Here is a 10,901-nt window from a genome sequence, read left to right as displayed (position 1 = left end):
AGACTAGTCAAATCAAATCAAATCAAATTGATTTATATAGCCCTTCGTACATCAGCTGATATCTCAAAGTGCTGTACAGAAACCCAGCCTAAAACCCCAAACAGCAAGCAATGCAGGTGTAGATGCACGGTGGCTAGGAAAAACTCCCTAGAAAGGCCAAAACCTAGGAAGAAACCTAAAGAGGAACCAGGCTATGTGGGGTGGCCAGTCCTCTTCTGGTTGTTCCGGGTGGAGATTATAACAGAACATGGCCAAGATGTTCAAATGTTCATAAATGACCAGCAAGGTCCAATAATAAAAAGGCAGAACAGTTGAAACTGGAGCAGCAGCACGGCCAGGTGGACTGGGGACAGCAAGGAGTCATCATGTCAGGTAGTCCTGAGGCATGGTCCTAGGGCTCAGGACCTCCGAGAGAGAGAGAGAGAGAAAGAGAGAAAGAGAGAATTAGAGAGAGCATACTTAAATTCACACAGGACACCGAATAGGACAGGAGAAGTACTCCAGATATAACAAACTGACCCTAGCCCCCCGACACATAAACTACTGCAGCATAAATACTGGAGGCTGAGACAGGAGGGGTCAGGAGACACTGTGGCCTCATCCGAGGACACCCCCGGACAGGGCCAAACAGGAAGGATATAACCCCACCGACTTTGCCAAAGCACAGCCCCCACACCACTAGAGGGATATCTTCAACCACCAACTTACCATCCTGAGACAAGGCCGAGTATAGCCCACAAAGATCTCCGCCACGGCACAACCCAAGGAGGGGGGGGGGGGTGCGCCAACCCAGACAGGAAGATCACATCAGTGACTCAACCCACTCAAGTGACCCCCCCCCCCCAGGCACAGTATGAAAGAGCCCCAGTAAGCCAGTGACTCAGCCCCTGTAATAGGGTTATAGGCAGAGAATCCCAGTGGAAAGAGGGGAACCGGCCAGGCAGAGACAGCAAGGGCAGTTCTTTGCTCCAGAGCCTTTCCGTTCACCTTCACACTCCTGGGCCAGACTACACTCAATCATATGACCCACTGAAGAGATGAGTCTTCTGCAAAGACTTAAAGGTTGAGACCGAGTTTGCGTCTCTTACATGGGTAGGCAGACCATTCCATAAAAATGGAGCTCTATAGGAGAAAGCCCTGCCTCCAGCTGTTTGCTTAGAAATTCTAGAGACAATTAGGAGGCCTGCGTCTTGTGACCGTAGCGTACATATAGGCATGTACAGCAGGACCAAATCAGAGAGATAGGTAGGAGCAAGCCCATGTAATGCTTTGTAGGTTAGCATTTTTTGGTTCTAGTCAGGATTCTAGCAGCCGTATTTAGCACTAACTGAAGTTTATTTAGTGCTTTATCCGGGTAGCCGGAAAGTAGAGCATTGCAGTAGTCTAACCTAGAAGTGACAAAAGCATGGATACATTTTTCTGCATCATTTTTGGACAGAAAGTTTCTGATTTTTGCAATGTTACGTAGATGGAAAAAAAGCTGTCCTTGAAATGGTCTTGATATGTTCTTCAAAAGAGAGATCAGGGTCCAGAGTAACGCCGAGGTCCTTCACATTTTTATTTGAGACGACTGTACATCCATTAAGATTAATTGTCAGATTCAACAGACGATCTCTTTGTTTCTTGGGACCTAGAACAAGCATCTTTGTTTTGTCCGAGTTTAAAAGTAGAACGTTTGCAGCCATCCACTTCCTTATGTCTGAAACACATGCTTCTAGTGAGGGCAATTTTGGGGCTTCACCAACTTTCATTGAAATGTACAGCTGTGTGTCATCCGCATAGCAGTGAAAGTTAACATTATGTTTTCGAATGACATCCCCAAGAGGTAAAATATATAGTGAAAATAATAGTGGTCTTAAAACGGAACCTTGAGGAACACCGAAATTTACAGTTGATTTGTCAGAAGACAAACCATTCACAGAGACAAACTGGTATATTTCCGACAAATAAGATCTAAACCAGGCCAGAACTTGTCCGTGTAGACCAATTTGGGTTTCCAATCTCTCCAAAAGAATGTGGTGATCGATGGTATCAAAAGGTCTAGGAGCATGAGGATAAATGCCTGATGCCATTAAAAGGTCATTTACCACCTTCACAAGTGCAGTCTCAGTGCTATGATGGGGTTTAAAACCAGACTGAAGCATTTTGTATACATTGTTTGTCATCAGGAAGGCAGTGAGTTGCTGCGCAACAGCCTTTTCTACAATTTTTGAGAGGAATGGAAGATTCGATATAGGCCGATAGTTTAAAAAATATTTTCTGGGTCAAGGTTTGGCTTTTTCAAGAGAGGCTTTATTACTGCCACTTTTAGTGAGTTTGGTACACATCCGGTGGATAGAGAGCCGTTTATTATGTTCAACATAGGAGGGCCAAGCACAGGAAGCAGCTCTTTCAGTAGTTTAGTTGGAATAGGGTCCAGTATGCAGCTTGAAGGTTTAGAGGCCATGATTATTTTCATCATTGTGTCAAGAGATATAGTACTAAACACTTGAGCGTCTCTCTTGATCTTAGGTCCTGGCAGAGTTGTGCAGACTCAGGACAACTGAGCTTTGAAGGAATACACAGATTTAAAGAGGAGTCCGCAATTTGCTTTCTAATAATCATGATCTTTTCCTCAAAGAAGTTCATGAATTTATCACTGCTGAAGTGAAAGCCATCCTCTCTTGGGGAATGCTGCTTTTTAGTTAGCTTTGCCACAGTATCAAAAAGGAATTTCGGATTGTTCTTATTTTCCTCAATTAAGTTGAAAAGCAGTGAGGGCTCTTCAGTACTGCACGGTACTGTCTTTCCAAGCTAGTCGGAAGACTTCCAGTTTGGTGTGGCGCCATTTCCGTTCCAATTTTCTGGAAGCTTGCTTCAGAGCTCGGGTATTTTCTGTGTACCAGGGAGCTAGTTTCTTATGAGAAATGTTTTTAGTTTTTAGGGGTGCAACTGCATCTAGGGTATTGAGCAATGTTAAATTGAGTTCCTCAGTTAGGTGGTTAACTGATTTTTGTCCTCTGGCGTCCTTGGGTAGACAGAGGGAATCTGGAAGGACATCAAGGAATCTTTGTATTGTCTGTGAATTTATAGCACAACTTTGGATGTTCCTTGGTTGGGGTCTGAGCAGATTATTTGTTGCAATTGCAAACGTAATAAAATGGTGGTCCGATAGTCCAGGATTATGAGGAAAAACATTAAGATCCACAACATTTATTCCATGGGACAAAACTAGGTCCAGAGTATGACTGTGACAGTGAGTGGGTCCAGAGACATGTTGGACAAAACCCACTGAATCGATGATGGCTCCGAAAGCCTTTTGGAGTGGGTCTGTGGACTTTTCCATGTGAATATTAAAGTCACCAAAGATTAGAATATTATCTGCTATGACTACAAGGTCCGATAGGAATTCAGGGAACTCAACGAGGAACACTGTATATGGCCCAGGAGGCCTGTAAACAGTAGCTATAAAAAGTGATTGAGTAGGCTGCATAGATTTCATGACTAGCAGCACCAAAAGACGAAAACGTCATTTTTTTTTTGTAAATTGAAATTTGCTATTGTAAATGTTAGCAACACCTCCGCCTTTGCGGGATGCATGGGGGATATGGTCACTAGTGTAGCCTGGAGGTGAGGACTCATTTAACACAGTAAATTCATCAGGCTTAAGCCATGTTTCAGTCAGGCCAATCACATCAAGATTATGATCAGTGATTAGTTCATTGACTATAATTGCCTTTGAAGTAAGGGAACTAACATTAAGTAGCCCTATTTTGAGATGTGAGGTATCATGATCTCTTTCAATAATGACAGGAATGGAGCAGGTCTTTATCCTAGTGAGATGGCTAAGGCGAACACCGCCATGTTTAGTTTTGCCCAACCTAGGTCGAGGCACAGACACAGTCTCAATGGGGATAGCTGAGCTGACTACACTGACTGTGCTAGTGGCAGATTCCACTATGCTGGCAGGCTGGCTAACAGCCTGCTGCCTGGCCTGCACCCTATTTCATTGTGGAGCTAGAGGAGTTAGAGCCCTGTCTATGTTGGTAGATAAGATGAGAGCACCCCTCCAGCTAGGATGGAGTCCGTCACTCCTCAGCAGGTCAGGCTTGGTCCTGTTTGTGGGTGAGTCCCAGAAAGAGGACCAATTAGCTACAAATTCTATCTTTTGGGAGGGGCAGAAAACAGTCAGTGTGTGGGTAGAGACTAGTCCGTTGTTTTCCACAGCAGAGTCACACCACAGTCACTGTGGTTTTACACAGCAGAATCACACCACAGTCAGGGTGGGTTTTACACAGCAGAGTCACTCCACAGTCAGGGTGGGTTTTACACAGCAGAGTCACTCCACAGTCAGGGTCAGGGTGGTTTTCCACAGCAGAGTCACTCCACAGTTAGGGTTGTTTTACACAGCAGAGTCATGCCAGTTAGTTAGTCTTGTGGCTTGGGGATAGAAGCTGTTTAGAAGCCTCTTGGACCTAGACTTGGCGCTCCGGCCTGCCAGGAATGGGTGGAGATTACAACAGTGTTTAGAGATAACAGGTGGTGGTGAGGACCAAAAGGCCTCCTGCAGGTAACAAGGTTTAGCTGGAAATCATCCAAGAGGAAGTAATTTACTCATTGGACTCCCCCCCCCTCTTCCTCCTCCTCCCTCCTACCTGCCCCCCATTGTGAAGGAGCTAACAGGTGATGGAGAAGTAAAAGCCATAAGGACTCAATGTGGATACCAAATCATTACCTAGGGTATGGCCATGAGGAAGTTTCAGAGGACAAATCAACAGCCCTGTCACGTCAGTAGACAGGCTGAGAGGTGTGCCGGGGCCATTGTCTTTTCTCTCTCTCTCTCATAGCGTTCCATTTCCTTGAACTCACCACTCCAACTTTCAGGTTGACAATCACGTACATCTGCTGTTTATGAGGCGTGACTCAATCTCCGGTCTTCATTCATAAATGAGTATCAGGTGGCCTTTATATATCTGATATTTTGCAACCCCTTCATATAGTCTATGATTGAAACCTATGGTAGATTGTATTACAGTGAGTTTATACATCTCTTGTTTTCTGTCAGTTGCTGTTCACACATATCACCACTAAGATGAACAGTTCCGAGATGTTCGGTCCTTCAGGCTATAGATACTGTTCAACAGCATAGGCCTACTCATTGCTCATACAATAGGCTCTCATGCCATTAATGAAAAGCTGATTTGTTTTCTCGGTGAGATGATTATTATTACAGTCAAACCATCAGGGTATATGTTGTTCTATCGTCTTTTCTTTCCCTCGAGGAAACATGACGGAACAAGAGAATGGAAACAGTTCTTAGGTGTTGTTATGACACAATCTCTGTTTAATCCTCCTTCATCTCATTGTTATCCATGCAGGTCAAAGAAACAAAGGCTCAGGAAGATAGCTGGATGCCAGGTAAATCAAGGAAATTAAATATTGACGGTAAACTGTACAATAGACCGTGTTGACCAAAGAATGAGGAAACACTGACAATAGATTGTTTCTCAGAAACTATTACACTCTTTTACTGTAAATACACACCTTTGGACTGGTACTATAAATAAATCAACTCTATATGGCAAATTATTAAGGAGCTAGCGGCCAACAATACCTTATATGAGTCTTTAAAGCATTAAAGAGCAACTGAACCAAAAAAAACAACTTCTCTGGTTTAAAACCATGTCTGAACCTTTAAGATGTTACTGAACATGACTAAACCTTTAAGATGTTACTGAACATGACTAAGATGTCACTGAACATGACTAAACCTTTAAGATGTTACTGAACATGACTAAGATGTTCCTGAACATGACTAAACCTTTAAGATGTTACAGAACATGACTAAGATGTTATTGAACATGACTAAACCTTTAAGATGTTACAGAACATGACTAAGATGTTATTGAACATGACTAAACCTTTAAGATGTTACTGAACATGACTAAGATGTTACTGAACATGACTAAGATGTTACTGAACATGACTAAACCTTTAAGGTGTTACAGAACATGACTAAGATGTTATTGAACATGACTAAGATGTTATTGAACATGACTAAGATGTTATTGAACATGACTAAACCTTTAAGATGTTACTGAACATGACTAAGATGTTACTGAACATGACTAAACCTTTAAGATGTTACATAACATGACTAAACCATTAAGATGTTACTGAACATGACTAAACCTTTAAGATGTTACTGAACATGACTAAGATGTTACTGAACATGACTAAGATGTCACTGAACATGACTAAACCTTTAAGATGTTACTGAACATGACTAAGATGTTACTGAACATGACTAAACCTTTAAGATGTTACAGAACATGACTAAGATGTTACTGAACATGACTAAGATGTTACTGAACATGACTAAACCTTTAAGATGTTACTGAACATGACTAAGATGTTACTGAACATGACTAAACCTTTAAGGTGTTACAGAACATGACTAAGATGTTATTGAACATGACTAAGATGTTACTGAACATGACTAAGATGTTATTGAACATGACTAAACCTTTAAGGTGTTACAGAACATGACTAAGATGTTATTGAACATGACTAAGATGTTATTGAACATGACTAAGATGTTATTGAACATGACTAAACCTTTAAGATGTTACTGAACATGACTAAGATGTTACTGAACATGACTAAACCATTAAGATGTTACTGAACATGACTAAACCTTTAAGATGTTACTGAACATGACTAAGATGTTACTGAACATGACTAAACCTTTAAGATGTTACTGAACATGACTAAGATGTTACTGAACATGACTAAACCTTTAAGATGTTACTGAACATGACTAAACCTTTAGATGTTACAGAACATGACTAAGATGTTACTGAACATGACTAAGATGTTACTGAACATGACTAAACCTTTAAGATGTTACATAACATGACTAAGATGTTATTGAACATGACTAAGATGTTACTGAACATTACTAAACCTTTAAGATGTTACTGAACATTACTAAACCTTTAAGATGTCACTGAACATGACTAACATGTTAAAGAATATGAATAAATCTTTAAGATGTTACTGAACATGACTAAGATGTTCCTGAACATGACTAAACCTTTAAGATGTTACAGAACATGACTAAGATGTTCCTGAACATGACTAAACCTTTAAGATGTTATTGAACATGACTAAGATGTTATTGAACATGACTAAGATGTTACTGAACATGACTAAACCTTTAAGATGTTATTGAACATGACTAAGATGTTATTGAACATGACTAAGATGTTATTGAACATGACTAAACCTTTAAGATGTTACAGAACATGACTAAGATGTTACTGAACATGACTAAACCTTTAAGATGTTACTGAACATGACTAAGATGTTACTGAACATGACTAAACCTTTAAGATGTTACTGAACATGACTAAACCTTTAGATGTTACAGAACATGACTGAACCTTTAAAATATTACTGAACATGCCTAAAAAAATGCCTGTAAAAAAATAAAATAATAACTGACATGGAATTAACTTTTTGTTCATTTTTGTATTGTTTTTACAATAATGTTTAATAGTTTGTTGAATTACATTGCTGTTTTTTTATTTTTTGTATCTCGTCTTGTTTCATTGTATGTAATGGCAGAGATGAGCGATTAATAAATTACAACCATAATCATATTCATATGAACAGAAATATATGCATTGTTATATAAAGACATGTCCAGATATTGTGGCCAAGGTTTAGCAAATGTTTGTTTTTATTTACATTATCACAATTAAACTTGGGTGGGCAGCAGGGGTGTTTGCTCTGCTCTGCACTCCTCTCCAGCCCCCTCTCCTTCTCTCCTCTCCGCTGATCTCCTCTTCTCCTCTCCTCTCCCCTGCTCTCCAGTTATCTCTTCTCCTTTCTACTGCTCTCCTCTCCTCCTATCCTCTCGTCCTATCTTCTCCTCTCCTCCTCTCGTCCGATCTTCTCCTCTCCAGCCATCTCTCTCCTCTTCCCCTCTCGACCGATCTTCTCCTCTCCAGCCCTCTCTCCTTCTCTCCTCTCGTCCGATCTTCTCCAGCACCCTCTCCTCTTCTCCTCTCGTCCTATCTTCTCCTCTCCAGCCATCTCTCTCCTCTTCCCCTATCGTCCTATCTTCTCCTCTCCAGCCCTCTCTCCTCTTCCCCTCTCGTCCTATCTTCTCCAGCCTTCTCTCCTTCTCTCCTCTCATCCGATCTTCTCCAGCACCCTCTCCTCTTCTCCTCTCGTCCTATCTTCTCCAGCCCTCTCTCCTCTTCTCCTCTCGTCCTATGTTCTCCAGCCCTCTCTCCTCCTCTCCTCTCGTCCTATCTTCTACTCTCCAGCCCTCTCTCCTCCTCTCCTCTCGTCCAATATTCTCCTCTCCAGCCCTCTCTTCTCCTCTCCTCTCGTCCTATCTTCTACTCTCCAGCCATCTCTCCTCCTCTCCTCTTGTCTTATCTTATCCAGCCCTCTCTCCTTATCTCCTCTCGTCCTATCTTATCCAGCCCTCTCTCCTTATCTCCTCTCGTCCTATCTTATCCTCTCCAGCCCTCTCTCCTCTTCTCCTCTCCCCTCCTCTCCTCTCCTTCTCTCCTCTCGTCCTATCTTCTACTCTCCAGCCATCTCTCCTCCTCTCCTCTTGTCTTATCTTATCCAGCCCTCTCTCCTTATCTCCTCTCGTCCTATCTTATCCAGCCCTCTCTCCTTATCTCCTCTCGTCCTGTCTTCTCCTCTTCAGCCCTCTCTCCTCTTCTCCTCTAGTCCTATCTTCTCCTCTCCTCCTCTCGTCCGATCTTCTCCTCTCCAGCCATCTCTCTCCTCTTCCCCTCTCCGACCGATCTTCTCCTCTCCAGCCCTCTCTCCTTCTCTCCTCTCGTCCGATCTTCTCCAGCACCCTCTCCTCTTCTCCTCTCGTCCTATCTTCTCCTCTCCAGCCATCTCTCTCCTCTTCCCCTATCGTCCTATCTTCTCCTCTCCAGCCCTCTCTCCTCTTCCCCTCTCGTCCTATCTTCTCCAGCCTTCTCTCCTTCTCTCCTCTCATCCGATCTTCTCCAGCACCCTCTCCTCTTCTCCTCTCGTCCTATGTTCTCCAGCCCTCTCTCCTCCTCTCCTCTCGTCCTATCTTCTACTCTCCAGCCCTCTCTCCTCCTCTCCTCTCGTCCAATATTCTCCTCTCCAGCCCTCTCTTCTCCTCTCCTCTCGTCCTATCTTCTACTCTCCAGCCATCTCTCCTCCTCTCCTCTTGTCTTATCTTATCCAGCCCTCTCTCCTTATCTCCTCTCATCCTATCTTATCCAGCCCTCTCTCCTTATCTCCTCTCGTCCTATCTTATCCTCTCCAGCCCTCTCTCCTCTTCTCCTCTCCCCTCCTCTCCTCTCCTTCTCTCCTCTCGTCCTATCTCCAGCCCTCCCTCCTTCTCTCCTCTCGTCTCTCCTCTCGTCCTATCTTCTCCAGCCCTCTCAACTTCTCTCCTCTCTCCTCTCTCTCCCCTTCTCTCCTCTCCCGTCCTCTCCTCTCCTTCTCTCCTCTCGTCCTATCTTCTCCTCTCCAGCCCTCTCCTTCTCTCCTCTCGTCCTATCTTCTCTTCTCCAGCCCTCTCTCCTCCTCTCCTCCTGTCCTATATTCTCCTCTCCAGCCCTCTCTCCTCCTCTCCTCTCGTCCTATATTCTCCTCTCCAGCCCTCTCTCCTCTTCTCTCCTCTCCCGTCCTCTCCTCTCCTCCTCTCCTCTCGTCCTATCTTCTCCTCTCGTCCTATCTTCTCCTCTCCAGCCCTCTCTCCTCTAATTGTCTCTCTCTCCCTCAGAACAGTTGAAACTGGAGCAGCAGCACGGCAAGGTGGACTGGGGACAGCAAGGAGTCATCATGCCAGGTAGTCCTAAGGCATGGTCCTATGGCTTATGTCCTCAAAGAGAGAGAAAGAGAGAATTAGAGAGAGCATACTTAAATTCACACCGGATAAGACAGGAGAAATACTCCAGATATAACAGACTGACCCTAGCCCCCCGACACATAAACTACTGCAGCATAAATACTGGAGGCTGAGACAGGAGGGGTCAGGAGACACTGTGGCCCATTCCGACGATAGCCCCGGACAGGGCCAAACAGACAGGATATAACCCCACCCACTTTGCCAAAGCACAGCCCCCACACCACTAGAGGGATATCTTCAACCACCAACTTACCATCCTGAGACAAGGCCGAGTATAGCCCACAAAGATCTCCAGTAAACCAGTGACTCAGCCCCTATAATAGGGTTAGAGGCAGAGAATCCCAGTGGAGAGAGGGGAACCGGCCAGGCAGAGACAGCAAGGGTGGTTCGTTGCTCCAGTGCCTTTCCATTCACCTTCACACTCATGGGCCAGACTACACTTAATCATATGACCCACTGAAGAGATGAGTCTTCAATAAAGACTTAAAGGTTGAGACCTTGGATAAGTCTCACATGGATAAGCAGACCATTCCACAAAAATGGAGCTCTGTAGGAGAAAGCCCTGCCTCCAGCTGTTTGCTTAGCAATTCTAGGGACGGTAAGGAGGCCTGCATCTTGTGACTGTAGCGTACATGTAGGTATGTACGGCAGGACCAAATCAGAAAGTTAGGTAGGAGCAAGCTTTCTAGGTTAGCAGTAAAACCTTGAAATCAGCCCTAGCCTTAACAGGAAGCCAGTGTAGAGAGGCTAGCACTGGAGTAATATGATCAATGTTTTTGTTCTAGTCAGGATTATAGCAGCCATATTTAGCATCTTGACTCGAACCCCAAACAATAAGACTGTTGTGATGTCATTAATCTGTCTTAACCGTTAATATTTGCAACTTTTCTAACTCCCCTCCATGTCACCTGTTCTCCCTGCCCTGTCAACATCCTCAAGCTCTCTCTCCCTGCCCTGTCAGTATCCTCATGCTCTCTCTCTCCCTGCCCTGTCAGTATCC

This window comes from Oncorhynchus kisutch, linkage group LG15, assembly GCF_002021735.2.
Source record: "Oncorhynchus kisutch isolate 150728-3 linkage group LG15, Okis_V2, whole genome shotgun sequence".
NCBI lineage: Eukaryota > Metazoa > Chordata > Actinopteri > Salmoniformes > Salmonidae > Oncorhynchus > Oncorhynchus kisutch.
The sequence above is the reverse complement of the archived record's forward strand: the minus strand, read 5'-3'. Positions refer to the sequence as shown.